Consider the following 22,777-nt stretch of genomic DNA (forward strand, 5'->3'; position numbering starts at 1 on the left):
GAAGCTAACTGGCCTTATCAGTTTAAAGCGCAACATAAAAACATGAGTCAGCACACAGAGATTTCCTTCCCTCCTGTGCAAACACAGACATTTCACACTGACCAAAAACAACAACAACAAAAAACCCCAATGAGGAACACTGCACCCGACCCTGTCGCCTCATCACAAGCTTAGACTTACCTGTAGAGAAACAATATTCTAAACTGAAAAGGGGGAAAATAATTCACACCAAGATATTCATCATAGAATTACTTATCACTGGAAAACAGCAACGCACACATCCACAGTGTCGACTGTTATCAGCCCCGAACCTCTGTTCAGAAACCCTGCTTAGAGAACACTGAGCAGAGCAAGTGGGCAACAGAGAGCGGACGATTTGTGAGTCTGCCAACAGTGAACAGCAGCCAGGGTTTACAGAAGATGTCGCCCACTTCCCCATATGCTCCAATCAGTCTTTGAAACGTCATTATGTGAATATTTGCTAATCAAACAATACACACAGGTACATCACACACACACACACACACACACACACACACATATTCAGGAGACACAGTCACAAATGGGTAAGAGGAGGCAGGAGAGATAGTTCAGCATTCCGAGCTGGGGATTTTCTTGCAGAACCCGGAGTTCTGTTCCAGATTTAAATACTTTTAATTGCTGCGTGATTTGCTTTGTGTCAGAGGAAACTAAATCAGCCAACTGCACAATGGACATTTTCTTATCTGCCTCTCATCTCATAAAGAAACAGTAATTACCTAACTGTGTAAACACCACCAAATGCAGTCTCCGAATCAATGCCTCGAATTCCTTGAGAAACTCGGAAGAGTCATTCTAGCTTGTATCGGAAGACACAGTTGGCTTCCATATCCATGAACTCTGCATCTGTGGATTCAACCAACAGCTGATAATTCAAGAAAATCGATGGTGGGCTGGCAAGATGGTACAGTGAGTAAACGTGCTTGCTCCCAACAAGCACTGAGTTTGACCCCTGGGCCCATGTAGAAGGGGAAGGAGAAAACCAACTACACACACACACACACACACCATGGTCTGTGTGTGTCCACATGCATACATACCATGCACATAAGCACACATATTCATTTTGAAAGTGTGTTGGCATGGAAGATTTTCACTTTCCTTGAGCAACTCAGAGCAGACCTCTTTACGAGCATCCTTACAGAGTTAGGTGCTGTATGTAACCAAAAGCTGATATGAACAGTCCGGAAAGCTGTGCAGTTTGCAGAAGTTTACAGGCTCCTCAGAAGCCTGGACTTGGAGATCTGCATATGTGTGAAGGCCTGACTTTAATAAGAAGGAGGAAATGAGGCGAAGACTGCCGTCATGGTTTTAGCTTGGATGTAGAGGCTGTTTGTCAATTCTTTTTTTTTTATGTTGTAATAAATATATTTTCTTTTTTTAATATTTTTATTACATATTTTCCTCAATTACATTTCCAATGCTATCCCAAAAGGCCCCCATACCCTCCCCCCTACTTCCCTACCCACCCATTCCCATTTTTTTGGCCCTGGCGTTCCCCTGTACTGGGGCATATAAAGTTTGCGTGTCCAATGGGCCTCTCTTTCCAGTGATGGCCGACTAGGCCATCTTTTGATACATATGCAGCTAGAGTCAAGAGCTCCCAATTCTTATCCTGGCATGGAAAACAGTGGACTAGACAAAATGCATGCAACTGAGGGTATAATTAAAACTGAGAAAAAGAAGATGGAAGGTTCACACTGCCTTTACAAGTAACTGACAGGTAAGAGCTCAGCTGTGCACGGGGCAGGCGGCCCACTCCTCCCCCAGTTCTTACCCTCTGGTTCAGCCCTTCCGTCTTAACTAAAGCATGGTATCAAGACATAGTGATCAAGTGTACTGAGCAGAACAAAAAGCCCAGGGCATTGATTAACTCTACTATGAAACTGCTTAACAGCTGGGTAAGTTATTCAAGAAAAAACTTAAAAAGATTTTGTTTGATCCTATATATATATTTAAGATAGATATTTTCTAGTAACTCAAACCAATTCAGCGCCTGTTTCCCGACTACACCATGGCCACCATTTTACACAGACATACAGAATAAACATGATCCATAGAAAGTTTATAGAGCTGTGTCCTTTGTATTTTTAATATGGAAAACCATCTTGCCATAGACCCTGGACATCACAGCAGCATGTACAGCTGAGAGATCCACTGGACAGAACAGTGATTCTCAGCCTTCCTAATGCTGTGACCCTTTAATAACACAGTTCCTCATGTTGTCGTGACCTCCAACCATAAAATTATTTTGTTGCTACTTCATAACTGTAATTTTGCTACTGTTATGAACTGTAGTGTAAATCCCTGTGTTTTCCTGTAGTCTTAGGTGACCCCTGTAAAAGGGTTGCTCACCCCACCCCTAGGGGTCCTGACTCACGGGTTGAGAACTGCTGGTATAGACTGGGGCCAGTGGGGGGGTGGGGGTGGGGCTCTGAATCAGCACAGAAAGGCAGGGCCAACCTATCCCAGCGTCTAATTTTAACTTGCTTCCTCTGAAATATTTAAACTGGAACATCAAAGAGAGGCAAAGACGAGCACACAGGGGTCTATAATTTAACTTTCATTATTCAGAAATAGATTTTTTAAAAAAATGTAATTCCTCACATGCAGAGAAACCACATGCTAACACAGGACTAGATGCTGCAGAATCCAAAGACAAAGTTCACAAGGAAATTTTCTTTTTTCACAGGCTTACTGCCAGGAGCATGTTATAAAACATTAAAAAACAAAACCAAAAAACCCAACACTTAGAACCTGTAATTCAGTGAAAAAATACAATGAGTCTTGTTGGTAAGAATCAATGCAGAAGTCAGAAGGTGGGTATGAAAACCACTGTTATAATCATTAGGGCTGTGTGAAATTAGGCCACTGGGTTAAGCAGAACTTCAGAAGACCAAAGAGCTAAAAATTTCAATAGAGTCAAGCGTTTCTTACTTGAAAAGCCAGACAACAGAATCCCAAGCCAGCCACATCCCCATCACCTGACAGAGACAACAGCTTTTGTAAGTTAATCTCCATTGTCAACTTGACTGGGTTAAGAAGTACCTAAATTAGTTACCCACACCTCTGGGTCTATCTATCGGTCAGGGAATTTTCCAAGGAAGATTCTTGGAGGGTGGTAGGAGCCCTCTCTGATGTGGGCAGCCCTTCCGATAGGTTGGGGACCCGGATGGATTAAGGGCTGAGAGAAATAGTGAGGCAGAATCCTGAGCCCCTTTCATCTGGGAACTCTGGTAGGCAGAAATATGTGAATCTCTGGTTTGAAGACAGCCTAGTTTACATACTGAGTCTGAACTAAGGCTACGTATTATCAGAAAGGAGGTGGAGTGTGTAACCACCTGGCAGATGCATTCCCTCTCTCCCAACAAGCAGAAGAAGCTGTCAGGTGGGAAAAGATAAGGCAGGCAGGAGAAAAGACAAGTTGAAGCTGCTAGTCAACTCAACTGAAAAATGAAGACAGACCTCACTATGTTAGGCCCAAAGAACACCTTCTAGTGGAAGTGCTATGAAGGGGCTTCCTCTGTGGGCAGAGCCAGGTGAACTGCCTGCTCATTCCTTGCTCATCCCATTCAAGAAAACAGCACTCAACTCTCAAGACACCCCAGAAGAACTCTCTGGGGTCAAACAGACAGCAAGGCTTCCTGCTAACCAAAGCCAGAGAGAAATTCTAGAACGAAAGGAAGTTGAAAGTTATAGAACCCTTCAATACTCCCTCTGTGGCATCTAACTTAATTTTTCCAATTACATTTATGTAGTGTGTGTGTGTGTGCATGCTAGTGTGTGCACACATCCGTCCTTGCTCATGCAGAGGTCAGAGGACACTTTCAGGAGTCAGTTCCCTCCTTCCACCATGTGGGTGAAATTCTGGCAGCAAGCGCTTTTACCTACTGAGCCTCTCTTGGCCCCGGAAGCCTGTTTTAACGACTTTATGAACTCTTGGCCAAGTCCCTAGGGGAAATATATTTCTACAAAATTCCTGTATAAGAAAACAACGTAAGGATGCTCAGAGATAACAGGAATCTACTCAATCTTGGGACACATGGTATGTAGTTTACCTTGTTTGCATTTAAAAAAAAAAAAAAAGTCCTTTCCAGAGTTGGATTTTCCCTGGTGGGGCAGGGGTAGTAGGTAATGAAAGAAGAGGGTCCAGGGGGTAGAGAGAGCCCAGCTGGTACAGCTGCCTTTAAGGTGCAAGCACAGCCAGTCTTCCAGTATGACAGGCTATCAGGCATGGCCACACGGTCTCTCGGAGTGATGGTTAAGTACAAGACTTAGAAATCAACAGAGAGAAGGGTGTGGGTCCCAGATTACCACTTACAAACCTACAGACACTGTGACACTGTGACACTGACTTTACAAGGAGTGTCCCCTTGATGAATTAAAGAATTTACAGACATCACCACAACAGGGCTTCCCAGGATACAGCTGTAGTTAAATATTTAGATGATCAGGTATGTGTCTCAATGTAGCTTTCGTATATTAGAAAACGCTACCCTCTGCATACACAAAAATTTTTCCCCCAACACATCTAGGCTTAAACAGGGTGGCCTGCCTCATTTCACTCAAATTCCGTAGGCAATAGCAAGTTCTAAGGTTTTGGTTTGTTTGGGGTTTTTTTGTTTTGTTTTGGTTTGGTTTGGTTTTTTTTTTTTTTTTTTTGGTTTTAGATAATGACTTTTTTGGGTGAGGAGATGAAAGCCAATACAAAGTTTCCTTACTGTCCCCAACTTCAACCACCAGACTTGGCTGTCCTTCATCTCCTTGTCCTCCATCTCCTTGGCATTTCCCTAAACCCTACTGGATGCTCTTTCTTTAATCAGCATGAAGGAACCTTGGGCAGACTCAGAAACCCCTGACCTCTCCTGAAACAGTTCACCTGGGTGCCCAGTCCTGAAATGCAGGAGAGATGAGCCCCTTAGTTGTCTCCCAAATAAAACAAATGAATGAGCACACAGACGACGACAACAGCAAGAAGCACTCTTCTCCTTGGACCTTTATCTTCAACAGTCATTTTACAGTCTACAGCAGGCTAAGTGGGACAAACTTCCTCTCATACCCAGGAGCTCTGCTGTTAGCTGAGCTCCCGTCTGGGGAGACAGTGGCTGTCTCTACATCTCACGGACTGTCTCGATTCTACTAAGAGTCTGGAGGCTCAGAAGTGAGGTAACTTCTCTGGAACTAGCTACAGTCCAGCTAGACATAAAAGTCCAGGAATCAGCCAGGTTTGGTGGCTCTATCCAACACCTGGGAAGCAGAGGCAGGCAGGTCTCTGTGCGTTCAAGGTTTGCTTGGCAAGTTCCAGGCCAACCAGGGGATACATAGTGGGACCCCAAAAGAACAAAACACAACAAAAAGGACAAGAGAGAAAATGAAAAATTTATGAATGGGGTTTTAAAAAACAAGGAATTTAAAGAGCAAATCCACTGAGGCCAGGATTTGAGCACAGGCAGGAAGACCATCCAAGCGCTTCCCCCCACTCACCCCTCCCTCACATCTTTCGGAACATGCGAGTCTGGTTTTCTGCTGAACTTGGCAGGTGCTGTTTGTAACAACAGCCACATCTGTGCGGCATGCTGGTGTACACAGGGCAGGACAGCCTGAACTCGCTCCCTATATTTAGAGCCTTCAGCCCCGCTCTTAATTGCTTAATTTAATCAGGACCCTCTAGAGGGGAAACATCCCCGTTCATCACAGGCATCAAAGGAAACATCTTTACGAGTTATATCCTTTTGCAAACCAACATATGGTCTCACGCCACTCTTCCAATTGTTGAGCCCCTCCTGTGGGAAGAGCAAGGAATTTTATTTCTTTTTATCACTTGAAAAAATCACTTCCCTCCTAATTCAGTCAAGCTGGGTGGAGGCCACTTCCTGCACAGGTGAGAGAAATAAAACTTGCTGCTTTGACCTTGTCAGGAATTTTAACATTAACCATTTGCTTTATGTTTTCAAAATGGAAACAAACGGCAAACTAATACCAAAATTAGCCAGGGCCTGTTTTTCAGGCTCTCAAAGTTGGGTTTTTTTGGTTTTTTTTTGTAATTTTATGATGGTTTGTAACTAGAAAACAAAAGTCCTTAATTTGAAAGGGCTTGAACTGTTCCCCACTTCATGCTGCTGCTTTTCTGAACCCCAGTTTACTTTGCTGGTTGTTACAAGGATTAAATGTGAATATATAATTAGGATGGTCTGGAAATGACAGCCCACGGAAACATCTGAACACAGTCTGTTAAAGGAACGATTTGCCAAGTGACGCTCTTTTGATACTACTTACATATGTCAAATGAAACCTGTTCAATTTTCTTTCATTTCTAACTTTATTTTTTTAATACTTAAAGAAGGTGATTTCCACAGTTATTAAATTCACTCAACAAACACCAATGATGTACTAAGAACGACTGTAAGTACTGAGACAAAGGCTCACGCTCTGGTGTCAAGGAATCCTCACTGAGAACAGAGCCTGAGAGACCCAGGAGAAGCAAACAGAGGGAGTGCAAAGGCCGTCTGTCCCGAATCATCTGCAATGTACTAGGAAAGCCAAGAGTCCAAGGTGACTAGAGTAGAGCAGGGATGAAGGGACAGAGGGGACAGAGGTAAGCAGGGGACCAGCCTCCAGTGGGAACTATTGTCAGAAGATCTGAGCTGAGTCAGGCACATCTGACTAGTAGTTTAACAAGATTACTGCAGCCTGCTGGGCTGTGGCAGACTGAAGGGGCAGAGGGAGGGACTCTGTGAGTGAGAGAGTCTCCACGGAAAAGGTGGCAGTCACTGAGACAGAAGGTGTTAAAGGTCTGAGAGCAGCATGGTGTGTCAGAAGCGGTCAGATCTGACGCGCCCTGATAACAAAGCCGCTTGTGTAAACAGAGAGAACAGTTAAACATAAGGTTGGAGACACCCGTTTAATTTTTAGAAGTTTAAAAGCCAGCATTATGGTGAGCAAGATACTGAATCCTGGAGGGGTTGTCTCAAACCCAAGACAGGAGGGAGGGAGGTGAACAAGGGACAGTGAGACCTTGAATGACTAATAAGAAAGGGAGTAGAGAGCCCCCCCAAAGCTGGAGAGTTTCAGGAGGACGTGGGAAAGCGGCCCCCCACCCCCGCAAAGCTGGAGAGTTCCAGGAGGACATGGGGAAGGGTCTAAGGTTGGCAAAGGATGGAGAGAAATCAAGAATTGATAGAGCTAAAGGAAGGTGGCTTCATCAGGTGAACGCAGCAAAGATCTATGTTCATATCCTGCTCGAAAGAACAGACATTTAACAACACCAGATTTTAAATACACTGAACACACATGGGCATTAATGAAAATGCAAAAAAGAGATACATTCATGAACCACATGGAAAAAAATGGATTTTTTTTCCAGTTAAAAGACGTTACAAATCGGTGTCTCTCCTATGAAACCTCTTCAAAAAGTCTAAAAGAAACACAAAGCTGTGCACAGAGGACGCGTGAGCATTTGCAGGCACAGAGAGAGCTGACGGGCGGGGGTGGGGGGGGAGCTAACCACTTCTTTTACCAGATTCTTGTTTTCATGTTTAAAACCCCAATAATAAAAGCTGGACGTCAGTAAAAGGTTCATTCTCTGTAACATCAAAGCCCTGGCAGCAGTGGGACCCACAGGTGCTCGCAGGGACTTTTTAGGTGTATCTATAAAGGGAACTGAAGGGGCATTTGCACTGAATGAACTTTCAGAGAAACATTGTGAGCCCGAGCCCATTTAGGATCCACGATCTTGCCTAAATAAATAGAACATGGACACAGATGAATTCTTTCATTAAGAAGTTTGGCTAAAGGATCAAAAATTCAATTTTTCAAAATGGTATCCTATTATAAAAAAGTAAGTTTGTTTCCTATTAACTCCTCTTTCTGTCAATAGTTCATGAAGACCAAGAAAAGAGGGGAAAATATTCTCAATTATCTGAACATCTTCACAGCAAACTGTCTCTGCCTCTTCTCTAGAGTAAACCTGTGAACTGGGCACACTAACTGTAGGGATGAACTCTAGAGAGCCCCTGAAACAGTGAGAGAGCAGCCATAGCCCCCTCTCCTTCTCCCACTCCCATGGAATCAACGAGAGCCCAGTGTCAACCTTCCAGACGCCTACGAACAGATCATCACATATAGTCGCTTCAGGGGAGAAGCCAGAGTGGTAGCTTTTGTCCATTAGTAAGCTGTCCATCCTAAGAGCTAACAAAGGTCACTTTTCACTATATTTAGAAAAACCAAGCTTTAGATATATGCGCACACAGACCTTCCTGCCTCAGATTTAAGTCCAGTCCTACCCAGTATGCTCCGTAAAACTTACCGATCAGAAAGCCCCAACGCCATGCTCTCCGGAAGGCTGGGAACCCCCAGTACCTGCTCAATTACTGGACGGTCTTAGTGCCCATTAATCCATAACTGAGCAGATCCTTAAACTTTTGGGCTCACCACTGGCCCAAAAGCACAGAAGAAAGAAAACAAGACTCAAGAGACTTCCCATTATCACGGCTTGCACAGAAAGTACAGTGGAGACTGGCACGGGGCACTTTTCTGGGCTATTTATCTACCCAGGGCACATGCAAGAGGAAGGAGAATAGCCAATGCTGTCATTTTCTTTGTGGCCACTACCACTCCTCTGTCTCCTAAACTGTGGGTCCCTTACAATGGAAATCTGAATGAGGGGGAGGAACCCTCAACCAGCCAGACACCAAATCCCTTCATCCCAGTGGGAATCCTAGGAGGTGGAGTCTGTGTAACTAAAACCTGAGCACCCTGCAGACCTGTGGGCCAAGGGAGCTAGGCAAGGCTCCCTGCTTCCTGAACGACAACCCCCCCCCCACACACACACACACAGGGTTTCTCTGTATAGCCCTGGCTGTCCTGGAACTCACTTTATAGACCAGGCTGGCCTCGAACTCAGAAATCCACCTGCCTCTGCCTCCCAAGTGCTGGGATTAAAGGCATGCGCCATCACTGCCCCACAGACACTGCTTTGTTTAACGCATAAGGCAGAGGGATTTGTTTAGTATTTAATTTTAACGGCTCCACCCCTTTCCTTCCTAACTTATGTCTGCTGCTGCTGCTGTTGTTTTTCCTCTTGCTTTGTCCCCATCTTTGGACACCATGGACGAATCATGGGTTTTATCAGGGCTGCCATGACAAAATCCTGTTCCTGTCTACTCACAGAGCTTCAAGTTAAGTGAAGCAGGACAAGAGGATGTCACCAACGGCCACGCAGACACTCCACTCCTGGACCCCTTTAGCTGACTGCAGAATACTAAACTCTTTTTCAGAAATTCATTTTCTGGGCTGATAATCAGCGTCAGCAGGTAGAGGTTCTTGCTGCTGACCCCAGGAACCTGCGTGGTAGGAGAGGACAGGGTTGTCCTCTGCCTTCCAGATGTGCCCTGTGGCACACAAGCCCCCTCCCTCAAACACACACACACAAATGAGTGAATATAGTTTAACAATTCTATTTTCAAGATCCCTTATTAAAAATATAAAAGTGCAAAAAAGAAGTTACTAGACTCATTCCCTGTTCTTGAGGTAATACATTTCCAACTGAGCAAGCATAGACGTGAAGAAAATTTAGCCAAGAATTTTTCGAGCATCTTATTTTAGTAAGATAAAAATACCACAACAGTCACTGTACAGTCTAACACACAGCTGCAAGTCCAATGCTGTCTGTACTGAAGAAGCGGGGAGTAGGGGGTGGGGCAGTGGAGAAAAGAGAAAGCAGATGCGGCAGACACACCAGTCACTCGACTTCATTATCCTCCTGCCTCCTGATACTCCTTTTCACGCCCTGTTCCAAGACTCTTCCCACCTCAGCATGATAGCAATTGAGATGTATCCCTGGCCTTTTGCTCCTACAAACCAGCTGCAACCCCATGCTCCGTCCCCACGCTGTGACAACTGAACAATCTCCCAGACACTGACAGGTGATCATGCTCAGCTCTTCCATATTCATCCTTTCTCTCTGCAATCTAAGCATCCCAGGCCCCCTGCCGATTTTCTATGCTGAGCTGCAAACTCTTCAACTTGAGGAGTTTCTGATTCCTGCTAGGGCGGAGGGAATGATGTCCAAAACACACATCCTTTCTTTTCAAACTAGGAGTACCATGTATGCACATGAATGTAGTGCCTGCAAAGACCAGAAGAGGGCGCTGGATCCTCTGGAGTGCAAGTTACAGGTGACTGAGTTGCCTGTTGCAGGTGCTGGGAACCACATCTGTGACCCTGCAGGAGTGCTTGAAAGTTGAATCATCTCTCCCATCCCACATTCTGGCTCTTCTTAAAGAAGGACAGAGCAAGAGCCCTCAGTGGCCCCACACCATGTCACAGGCTACCAAGCAGAAAAGCCATGCATGGTTCATACCCACAAGGCACTGACAACTAACAGGGCAGATTTCCTAACATGTTTTCAAAAACATCAAAACGGAAGACTATGCACTCCACACATAAACACAGTGTCAGGCAGACAGCTGACTGTGCCAGGTTCCCTGTGCACCGGGCCTGGTACTCCTGTGATAGGCCTGTAGGTGATTCTCTGGGGAACAGAAAAGGTGAGAGGACCCAGTGTGCTTTCACACAGAAATCATGAGGACACCCTGCATGCCCTCAAGGAACTCGGTGGCGTTAACATGATAACTAAAATAAAAGGTATTACCACAGAGGGCAGACTCGACAAGCAGGTTTGTGCTGCTCCTCAGAGTGTCAAGCTCCTTAGTCCCAGCCCTGTATTTATAACCCTTTATCCCAACTTCATCAAACTCTGTGAGATATGCATTAAGTATAACTATACATTTTAGACATTCAGGAACTTACTGGAGGAAGCTAGGGAGAAAAGTAGGCCGGTAAGAACCTCTTTCCCACACAGGCGAGACCCAAGGGGGTAAGTTGCTTGTCTCCACACCGGATGGATGATCTGAGTTCAATCCCCTGGAGCCACACAGTGGAAGGAGAGAACCAACTCTCATCTTGTCCTATGCCCGCATGCTCACACACACACACAAATAATAAAATTTAGAACTCCCTACCAAACCACCAAACTTCCTTCCCAACCCCTTGATTTTTGAGACTACCCCAAGCATATGTGAACTGCCTTTAAAACTCAGCCACAGACTATCAACAGCTTATTATCCAGCCTTTCATGTTAGTTACTGTATGGTAACTGCACCAACTGGATCGCCTCTTCACATAGAGGCTACACGCTTTTCTTCCCCTCTCACACTGCACAGGATGTGCAGAAAGACAGGTAGAAATGTGTGATGTCTGCGGCACTGGCTAACACTGACTTAAAAACCAAACCCAACACAAGGCGTGCCCTCTGAGAAGGGAGCTTTCCTGAAACACGGAACATCTCATCCCGTACGATCTGACAACACTCTCCTTAAGCACAGGTAAATGCCATCCTACTCTCTGTGCCAGTCATTTGGATAAGTTCTGTTTTCTTCCAGTTAGCAAAAAAAAAAAAAAAAAAAAACCATTTAAAACCTATCAAACATCCCCTCAAGCTTAGACAAACTAAACAGAAACCTAAACTGTGAGATGTGCATTAAGTATAACTATACATTTTAGACATTCAGGAACTTACGGGAGAAAGCTAAAGGAGAAAAGTAGGCCGGTAAGAACCTCTTTCCCACACAGGCGAGACCCAAGGGGGTTAAGGTACACAACAGGGAAGATAATGAGGTTGTTATTAGTCGCTCCAGACTGCAAAGCCAACAAGGACCCACAACAAAACAGGAAGCTGAAACAGATGTGATGGCACACCACATACCAACTGTCCTGAGCTTTTATAAGGGCTCATTTCATTCCCCGTCAAGAAAAGGTACTGGGTCAGGGAGATGACTCATGGGGTCAAAGCGCTTGCCTGCCAGGCTTGGTGACTTGAGTTCGATCCCCAGAACTCAAGGAAAAATAGAGACATGGGAGTGTGCATCTATGATGCCAGCGCTCCCATGGAGAGCTGAGAGGAGAAGACAGGAGTATTGCTTAGGGACTCACAGACTGGAGTATGCAGTAGAAAGACAAACGTCAATAGCTCAGACACAGTAATGCCTCAAACAAGGTGGCAGGTGTGAACAGATTCCCAAAAAGCTGTCTGCAAATACACACACACACACACACACACACACACACACAGAGTTTCTCTCTCTTAAAATAAGAAAAGCCACTATATTTAATAAAATTAGCATCTCAACATTCATTCTTCCGGTCCAACTGAGCTGAAGATGTTTGAGTGACATGACCAGTGATACCGAGTCAGGGTCCCTCTTCCTAACCACTCGTCATCCTGAAGAGGCATAAAAGATGGGCAGGAGGGATAGCCACAGGCTGAACACAGAGCCTACAGGAGAGACACGCACGCTTCCCCCTCCACGTTGAAAATATTCTCGGGCCATTTAAAGGCGATGGTGAGAAGACAGATAAACTCTGTCTGGTGGCTACGCAGCACCCTTATACCTGACGCTGAGGCAAGACAGAATTTGAGTCAGTTGGGTCAGAATCCTGCCGATCACCAGCAGACCTCATCTGGGTAGTACATGAAGAGCCCCTGCAAAGTAACTGTTATCCACAACAGAAAACCAGGAGATTAAATCTGGATGCTTCTTTAACTTTAGAAGAGGTTTTATTACACAGGGGAACTTTTCTCACCAACTCTTCATAAACCAGTCCGTCTCAATAATCAAAGCCACATTCTAAGACATCACTGTTAACTCGTATAAATGAGAAACTGTCACTGTGAAATCTAATACTACAACACAGGCAGAAGGGCGGGGAAACCTATTTCCCAAGGTGCTAGGGAAGGCCAGTGTCTTCAAGGCTCACTAACTCTGCCAGCTGACAGAGCCACGCACATGCACAGGAGCCCTAACAGCACGAGAAACGTGAAATTCTAGAGAGGTCACCCTTGGCTCCGAGACCTGTCCTGGAGGAAACAGGCTACTGCGGAGGAAATGGGTGGCCTTTACATGTACCTCGAACCCCCACAACCCCCGCTTCCCTCCAGGTTCCCTGAAATGCTGGGCTCCTCTTCTTCACCGGAGAAGCCTAGTGTTGCCGGACAGACGCGTTCTGATCCACAGAGAGGAAGTAACTAAGGTCCAAACTAAGGTCCAAGAAAGCACAGCCCCCTCCCAGGGGTGAACTGCTGCAGGACACAGTTCTCGGCCTGTGTTTCCGTTGTGAACTGCTCACTCACAGTCCCCCAAGTTCTTCTCTTGGGCCGTTGCTTTCTGTTGCATCTGGAAGGTTCCCAGTGGTCACGGTAGTGCTGTTGAGACCTGCTGTGAGGCTGTCTGCATACTTGGTGCATACAGACCAACAGGACATTTGTCTTATCTAGAAAACGTCTCTTCTCTGGATCCGGCCCTTGGTGGCACATCTGGCAGTTACCGAGTGGTAAGGCCCTCAGACTGCCATTCGCCAGCTTTCCTTCAGATTACCACAGCGAGACTCCACCCCAGAATCTATCTGACTGAATTACTTGTTGTCAGAATGGGGGAAGATGAACATTACTGAATGATGTAAAAAGAAGAAACAGACAGAGGAGACAGTTATTTAATGCCAGTCCTGCGGTGGGAAGCCAATTGAAAGAAGCATCAATAAATTTATGAAATAAATTCAGAATGATAATTTTGAAAGGTTTTGAGCAATCTAAATAACGTATCTAGCTCATTAAAGGGATCGTCCCTCAGTTTACCACACCTCCTAAACACCTTCATCAGCAGCTGTCAGGAAAACGCTTTAGTACAAATTCCCAAACGTGGCTATTTCTGCCCTTCCTTCTCCAAAGATCTTCCGCATCCCATTAGACTCCTCCTCTTGCACTCCTCTTTCCAGACTGGACGAGATGCTGCCTTGTTAACATTCTCAGCTGTGAAACCGTTGATTTGTCTAAGCAGTTACCAAGGCTGAACTCTCATTCGATGGCTAGTTCTGTGCTGAGCCTTTCATGGCTCTGCACTTGCCCCTAAGGAGATGCCAACTCCTGCATCTTAACACTGTTTCAATATCTCTAAAGCGACACAGAGTTTTTCCTTGGTAGAACATGAAATCAGGCTTCAAACTAGATGAAACACAAAACCATTTCTCTTTCATGTCCATAGCAAATCTTGGGCTGTTCTACCATCTCCATTTTTCTGCTACTGGAGAAGAATCACAGGCTAATGGCAGTTTCTCCAAAGTTACAATGTGAGTGTTTTGGGGGCTTGATGGGGCACCATGTTAACACAGGTAACCAGCCCCCTGCAGGGCAGTGCAGGACGATCACCCCAAGCCCCTGTGCACTCTTTGGACGGTCACTCCAGGCCGGTGCGCACTCTGTGGTGGCACTTCCCTGGATAACCTGGTTCTTGCTCAGATAATACAGGGTCAGTATTTTGTCATCTGTGCTCCAGATCACAATCACACTCTTTGAAGATGTCCCTTCATCTCTGCACCCTCTCTATATAGAGTCTCATTAAAAAAGAAGGGTCTAGTAGGAGTTTAAGAATCTATTCCCCATTTCCTAATACACTCATTCTCTGCATAATTACATTAATAATACTTAAATATGCTTTCCCCCTTTAACCTAAGTAGCAGGCACGCCTCCTCTCTGAGCCTACTCTGGACTCTACCCATGGACCCTTCCAAGGCTGCTGCTTTCTTACAGTTGCCTCTTTTGACTTCTTCAAATATTCTTCCTAATTCCTGTGTGTGGCCTTGGATAGAAAAGGTGAATACATGCTGCCTCCCTTTCTGGGCTTTCTGGGTACAGAGCAGGTAGCTCTGTGCAGAAGCAGCTTGCCCTGCACAGGACCCACCCATAGCTCTGAGTTTCCCATCTCTAACTTAACTGTGGACTTAACCAGGCATCCTAGTGGAAATCCATAGATCCACGCCAATGTTTCGCCCGCACAACCTTTCTCCCTCACTCTATGGAGTGGCTCCATCACATTTCCAGCCACTGCCGTCTGAAGCTTAAAGGTCATCTCTGACATCCCTTTTGTAATCCCACAGCCATGTAATGGCCACATCTTCATTGTTTGGTTTTTGTTCGTTTCCATTTTATCAAAGATTCATCATCACATAAAAGAAAGCTTTTTTAAAAACAAAATTAAAAAAAAAATGCAACATACCCCAACCCGATTCCAAATTCATGACCGAGCTTTCTCGGTGACTTCTTTTTGCTTCTGCGTTATAGCACATGGCAACCCCTCAACTGTCCATCTGAACTTCCACAAATCCCCCTTCCTCTCAGGCTCCGTCAGGAACGCCCACCAAGGTCAGCCGTGAATAAAGGCCATTCCTCAGCTGCACTGGCCACATTCCGAGCTTGACAGTCACCCGTGGCCACAGCTCTGGGTGGTACATGGCTGGCACTTACACCACTGCAGGATTTCCAGTGGACGGGGCTGCTGCAGGGCCATCCGCCCTTGCTTATCCACTGTGCTCCCTACGATGCAAGCCCCATGTACTTCTACCCCACCGGAGTCCCCAGACTGCTCTGTAATAATTCTTACAGTGTTACTGATCTTTTTTTGTGTTGTTTCATTTTTATGTGTCTTCTCACTAATTACTCTAACTGTTAAAAAAAAAATCATGGGTAATTGATGTACACATTTCCTATAATACTACACCAAAAAAAAAAAAATCATCACCAAGTAAGGGGTTTATATCCCTCTTCCACTAAAAAAATAAAAATAAATGTTTTCTTTCAATCCAAACAAATAAAGGAACTTGAATTTAACTAAATGAATGACTTAATTTAATGCCTAATTATAGTAGTTTAAGATAATTAGCTACTCTTTTTTTTTTTCTTCTGGTGTTTGAAACTGAAAGGAAAAATAGCTGTGCCCGTCTGAAGTGATTGTGCTCTGCAAGGGCACAGACAGACAAGGAGCAGGAAGGGACAGTTTGAATCAGCAGATCCTAAAACTTATGAAAAGGATAAATGAAAAGGATCTAGCACAGGCTCTCCTAAATTCAGGAAAACTGTAAATAAAACATTTAAAAACTCAGCATTACAACATGTTTCTGAATAAGCATGTAGATCCTCTTATATCGCTCCTTCCCAAATATGACCATAAACATTCGCTGACGCCCTGGACTAAGAAACATATGGATGTTTAGTTAACGCTGACGTGTGTTATGTGTGCCTTCTTTCGATTCAGGAGTATCTTTAATACTAAACAATACTACAGAGGAAGGAGAAGCCACCAACACCACGAATTCCCCACAGCACAGATGTGGGCTCTTCAAAGAGAAATGCAGGGATTCTTTTCAACTCTGGGAACCACACAGAAAAAGAGATGTAGGAGAATCAATAGAAAAGGATTCCTGGATCCTGACAGGCTCTGAGGCTTTCTCTTCCAGGGGTACTCCATTCTCAGATGCCAGTTTATAAGTTTATAATGAAAACTGCAAAGCTGAGCTGCTCCACCCTCCAAATACGGCAGTTCCCAGTTTGACTACATCCCCCAAAATGGATGTAGTCACTGATGTTTGAACCGTTCACGAGAAAGTGTCTTTTATGCAAATGAGAGCCCTGGCGCTCACGCTGCAGAGCTGGTTTGCGGACTGACTGTGCCCTATCTCAGTACACACCTAAATGATCGGTTTGGATCTGAAGTGGCTGCAGGAGAGTATCCTGCTTCCTGGTTTCATTTCTTCTCAAACTTAAAGGGGGCCATTGCACAGTTAAATAATTGCTGAAAATACTTCATGTGTTTTTGCTATACAACTCAGAACACTGACGGTCAAATTAGACTGAAGATGTCTACTACCCGATAATGGCAAAAGAAGGAATACAGCCTGAAAACAATAGACTTCAGAAGAGATGCTCTATGTTGCTAAACATAGCCCGTGATCTTGGTACCACAGAGAACACCAAGACACTTCACCAATCTCAACATCATTTTGACTTATATTTTCTCCACCCTTTTATAGTTAAATTACCCTTTCTCTTCCCATACGCTTCCAACTCTCTCCTACTACCCACCTAGCTCCTTCCCGACAGACCCCAAACTTCAGCTTTTAGTGCGGAATACAGTGGTCTAAAGAGTCGAAAGAAGACTTTCATGCACTGTTCAGTATGTCACAACTGTCTGACTTAATAATCTCAACTTTGTACAGCCTCAGATCACCCATTTCTAGTAAGATCCCATTGATTAAATCAGACATGGGGGGGTTTCTTTTTGATGTCTAGAATGAGAAAAAAATCAATTTTAAGCTGTAGAAAGCAAACATTTCTCTATGGTTGTCAGATTTAATTGCTACTTAGCTCAAACAATGTTAAGTATAAAAACAACACAATTATGCCAAAAGAAATTATTCTTTCTTCCCTTCCCCAAAAAATCCAGGATGTGCTCAGCTCAGTGCCTCAGGAACACTGAATGGAACAGAAAGAATAAATAGATAAAATAAAATAAATGGGCCCACAATACACAGAGGATCCAGATCTGGCTTTCTGTTTCCATCAGTTAGAGGGGAGACATTACACAAGCCAGGTAACCTCTCTTGGCCTCAGACTGGCCAACTCGGTAGGAACCAGTTGGATTAGACACTCTTGAAAGCAGTATTTAACAGTAAGCACCTTTAGTCTCTGCAGCTCTTGGCAAGACAGTCTCAAAATCAAACAGTGTACTTCGCCTGAAAGCACAGAGCCTTATGCACAAACTCACCAGTGCATAGCCACATCTCTGGATAGGAAGACAGGAGTATACAGGATGTAGGAGCCAGGTAGGTAGGTACTGAACCACACTTCCATCAGATTCTTAAACAGCTCTAATTCTTCCTCCAAAAGAGTTAAGAGCAACTGAACTGTGAGACTTTCTACAAAAGTTGACACCCATTCTTAAAAAAAAAACTCTCCAAGGAATTTTCGAGAACCTCTCTTATCTCTGGCTGCTCCGTTAGGGGAAGCAGAGGCATTCTGATAACAACCAGGTGACTGCAACCTTCTTCAGCAGCAGCATCTGTCAGCTTGGGGCCGATCACAGCAACACAAAGGGCAAGTGGAGGGAATTAATCAGAAAAGCAGAGATACAACTGCCCAGACTTGTAAACGCGCTGCTTTCCTGGCAAACTTGTCTTCAAATCATGTGCTGCTTAAATGGGGGGTGATGGGAGAAAGCACCCTCCAAAAACAGGATGGCAAGGAACCCATTTGTCTCAAGGCCTGAAAGTACAAGCAGACAGACATGTCCATACTGACAAAGCAAAGCCTTCCAAACCGAAGGACTCCAGATAGTGAACCTGAGGGTCTCCAGGTAGGAAAGGAAGACAGACAGACAGACAGACAGACAGACAATGAGTCCACGGTGTTCTTGGCACCCCTGCTGCACCATACAACTGGGCTGGAACATGCAGCATGCACGCTTTGCACTGTCCACACACGTCCTTATACCACACAGTAACTAAGGACAACACGTCAGCTCCGATCTGAGACTATCCTGTGTTATGAATTATAGAAAAAAAGCTACTATCTCTCTGTATCTATATGGCTGTAGTTTTACCATAGACACCAAATGTGTAACTCTTACAGAACTGCAGTGCCTTGGTACAGAAGAAGGTTGGTGAAGGTGCCTACTGCCACGCCTAATAACAACCCAAGCTTGATCCCCGGACCCAGGCAGTGAGGGAGAGAAGACGCCAGTGGGTTTTCTTTAACCCTCATGTGTCGGGCACCTGCCCTCTTCACAGACACAGACAAATGTTGGGGCTTTTTTTTTTTAACTTTATTTTTTTAAGTAACCGTTTCATTATAGGAAAGGAAGCTTCGTAGCGCTCCCCTACACCTCCCACAGCAGACACTAGTATCCTTGGCCTGGACTGTGGTAGAATGTTCGATCCTACAAATCGACAGTCGAGATGCTGGGCTTCAGTAAATGTTCATTGAGTTTGACTTGGGATAAGGTTAGAATTCCCAATAATTTCTAAAACAGCCCTAAACACACTTCTGTCATTTGACAGGACATATTTAGGTTGACAGGTGTCAGCACTGACGATCATGAAGTCAAAGTATCATCTATTGTGAAAATCTGAAGATTCCCTGTGTCCTGTGTGCCCAGCCAATTTTAATGTAAAATAAACAAACAGAATGTCCGTCTGATTAATTAGCACATTTATTTTCCTTTTTAGTAAGTGGTATGTGTATATATTTTGTATACTAAAGAATTATCTTTAAATAAATTTAAGATGTTTTTATCTTCAATTTGTTTAAGGAGGTTAGAGGCAACTTGTGGAAGTCTGTTCTCTCCTTCTACCATGTGAGTTCTGGAATCAAGTGCAGTCCATCAGCCTTACTGACACACTGAACCATCCTGCTGGCCTTTAATAATGGACATTTCTTTGTAACTAATTATCAGGAAGTATTTGGTTTGTAGACCTATTTCATAGACTTCGTATACTCAGGCCACAGAAAAATTTCTGGTGCATGAGAAAGTTTAAGAGGAAAATAGTTTACAAAGCAAACAAACAAAACAGAAAATAAATAATAAAACAGAGTTAGGACTGAGGCTCAGGGCTATCAGGTGGCTTGATTCACATTCCTGCTTAGACTGTAAATCCTAAGAACTTGCCAGCTGTGTGGCCTGAAGCAACACACAGGCACTCTGCCTCAGTTTCCTTACCTATAAGATGGGAATACCACTCTTCTGGAAGTTCCAGGGCTTAAATAAGTTATAACCACCATAAACAATGCCTGGCACACAGTAAAAACTCAGAAAGAGAGAAAAAAAACTACAATAATTTCTAGCTACCTAGTGCTCCAAATCATGGTCACAAAGGGCAAATAGGGTCTATTGAAAGCCAACTTCATTTTAACCATTGTCTTCAAGCAGCATTCCAAACTGAAGTTGTTGTTGTTGTTGCTGTTGTTGTTGTTTAGTTGGCTGGTTTTTGAGACAGGGTTTCTCTATGTAGCCCTGGCTACCAAACTGCCTTTCTAAAAAAAAAAAAAAGTATTTGTGCAGAGGAGTCCTAGGTCAACTCTCTAGATTCTAGAATCTAGGATTTTCTGTGAGAATAAAAACCATCACAGGCACATTCCATTCAACATGGTAGTGACTTATGACTACTTGAAATGTGGGCGGTGCAGGCAACACTGTATCTTAAATAAAGACTGAGCTACACAGTCAAGGCTACTTCTACTTAATAGACTGAGTGCCTAAATTACAAGAACTTAAGCAAAAGCGATGGTCTTTCTTTTCCGATTAAGTCGCTGTTAGGTTTTCAGTGGAAGCCTGGTGACTATAACCTGTTAAAGCAATAAATAACCTCCTCACTCACTTACCAGCACGGTGCAAGCTCAGGGCAGAAACAAAGAAGTGTGCCTTCCTTTGGTATCTCAGCGCATCCTGAAGGCCAAGTTAAATTCACACTGACGAACGCACACATTTCATACAAAGATCGGAACTGTGAAGGTCCCCATTACCACCCCAGAGCATCAGATGAAAAGCTACACCTTTAACAAGATGCAGCACCCCTCACCCCAGAAATCACAGTTCAGAACACTTTGCCCTCTTTTAACAACACAGAGGTTCTTCACCACCTCCCCTCTCCACCATAAACAAAATCCATGTAGTACCCATATCTGAAGTATAACGCCAGAGTCCTGCTTAGCTGCCCTAGAATACGGTTTAATTATGATGGCTGAACTAATAGGCTGACATCACAGACTTTTACAGGCTGACCCCATGTCATCCTGACGGATCATTTTGCACCAGTTCAGTGCTGTAAATCAATTTAAGATCTCAAGCAGGTTGAAAAGGCTGGTAATGATGCTCTCTCTGCCTCTCTGGAGACTCCGCATTACACACAACTCTACATTATTTATAAAGTCTCGGCGATGCCTCCATTAGCCCTGTAAGACCACACAAATGAGGTCTTTTATACACACACACACACACAACTTGGCCTTGATTATGTAGGCTACTGCAGCTTAAATATGCTCATCTAATTACATCAGAGCTTATTCTTCTTCCAATATACCACATTATTGCATTTTATCTTGAGCCCAGAATAGCTGGAAATCAAGATTAAAAACCGAAATTTAGTTTTTAACTAATGTGTGTAACTGGGGACCAAGATTTACTTCCTCTTAATGCTCACGTGAATTTACCAGAAAAGGAATTTAAATTCCAAAATGTACAAGAGTTTAGCATTTTTTAATTGCCAAAAGCAAAACAAAACCCAGCTCCTCCTCCAAAATGTCAAGACCACCATCTCTCCAAGGATACAGAACTAGAGGACACTGCAAAAGGGAGAGCGGATTTGATTACTACCTATGGCTGCAGGGGTCAAAACTAAATCAAGGACAAATCCCCATCCTCTGAAGAAACCTGATCATTCTGGAGCCTCTGGCATCCCCACCCCCAGAAAACCCATCTCCCGAGACCTTGGTTTACAGTTCCCTAGGAAATGCAGACTTCCACAGATGGCACTCCACCTTCAGAGAAATATCATCTAACTGAAAACGAGGAAAGCAGAGATGGAGAGGGCGAACCCAAAAGTCAGTCCAGTCTATTTAGGCCTGGCACCTACATCACAGTAACGCTGGTGCAAAACATCGTCGCACCAATTGAAAACACCCAGGCAGTGGACACTGCTGCCTCTGCCTTGACTCTTTGTGAATTGTTCCAGCACAGCTCATCAGCTTCCGGTACAACTTACAGTGGTAATCATAAACACGATGAAAAATGAACCTGGTCAGGGAACAGTTTTTCTCATTGTGCTGAGGTGTGGGCACATTATCCACCACAGGCCCTTAGAGAGAGATTGATGCTGTGAAGGGCATGCTGTGATTCTGCTCCAAAAACAGGAAGGCATTACATAAACCAAGCAACTCCTTTCAGTCCGTGCTTTGAAAACTTCAGATGTCACCCAGGAACCCAAGAGAGGGGGAAGAGGCCAGGGGTTGACAACAAGCATTCTACAACGATGCTCTCTTAGATGGCCGTGGCATAGGCGATTTTCAGTCGGAAAGCTCTTGGCTGGATTATTTTGTACCGTGCATTTGGAAAAACTGCATGTGCCTCCGAATAAACAAAAGCCGCGACTACCATACTGTCTGGATGTGGCCGGCGATGGTCCCTCCTGGCTCCTCAGAGCACCTCGGGGAGACGCTGGCCCCGCAGCATTCTCACGCAGTTCGCAAAGCGGCCGCACAGGCCCGCGCTCTCACGCCCACCGCCCCCACCCCGCGACAGAAACACTAACAAAGACGGTCTGGACGAGAACAGTTGTTCTCGGCGCTCGGAACGCGCAGTGAGGCAATCGAATCCGGTAAAGGGAAAGGAATGAGGCGACACTGGGCGACGCAGGGGGTGTAGGCGGAAGGGGGCGGGAGGGGAGGGGGGAGACGCGAGGCCGCCAGACCTTTGAATAAATCAGAGGGAACTACGCTACGAACTTTCCTTAACCTCGATCCCCAAATCAGGCTGTGTGGGGACCCACAGGGGCGCGCGCGTCCATCCAGGGAGACCCGAGCGGAGCGCAGCGCTGTCCCCGCGAGGGTCTGCAGGCCGGGGCGGGGACACAATGGGGCTGCGGCCCGATGCGGAACGGGGGTCCCCAGAGAACTGGACACGCCCGACAAAGACGCGGGGAGGCAGGGAGGTCTGGCGGCAGGTTCGCGGCCGCGAGGCGCCATCATGGGGGGGGGGGGGACTGCGTCCCGGAGCTCGTCCCAGATTTCCTTCAGCGCGGGTCCCCGAGTCCTCCCGGATCCTCCCCGGAGCCCGTCCCAGATCGACCCCAGAGCCCGCCC

The 22,777-nt window shown here is 45.1% G+C and overlaps 1 protein-coding gene across 5 annotated transcripts in view; it reads right to left on the reverse strand.

Moving 5' to 3' along the window:
- Positions 1-22,777, reverse strand: part of Smad1 (SMAD family member 1) — a 60,516-nt gene that overhangs the window by 37,356 nt on the left and 383 nt on the right. The window contains exon 1 of one of the 5 annotated variants that reach the window (XM_029480553.1): positions 8,345-8,782. The exons of 1 other annotated variant lie outside the window; for it this stretch is intronic. The gene's annotated coding sequence lies outside the window, so the exon portion shown is untranslated. Of the gene's footprint in view, positions 1-180; positions 204-277; positions 448-758; positions 881-8,344; positions 8,783-22,777 lie in introns of those variants that run through there. 3 more of the 5 variants (XM_021169558.2, XM_021169557.2, XM_029480552.1) reach the window with 3 other exon arrangements.

This window comes from Mus caroli, chromosome 8 (assembly GCF_900094665.2).
Source record: "Mus caroli chromosome 8, CAROLI_EIJ_v1.1, whole genome shotgun sequence".
NCBI lineage: Eukaryota > Metazoa > Chordata > Mammalia > Rodentia > Muridae > Mus > Mus caroli.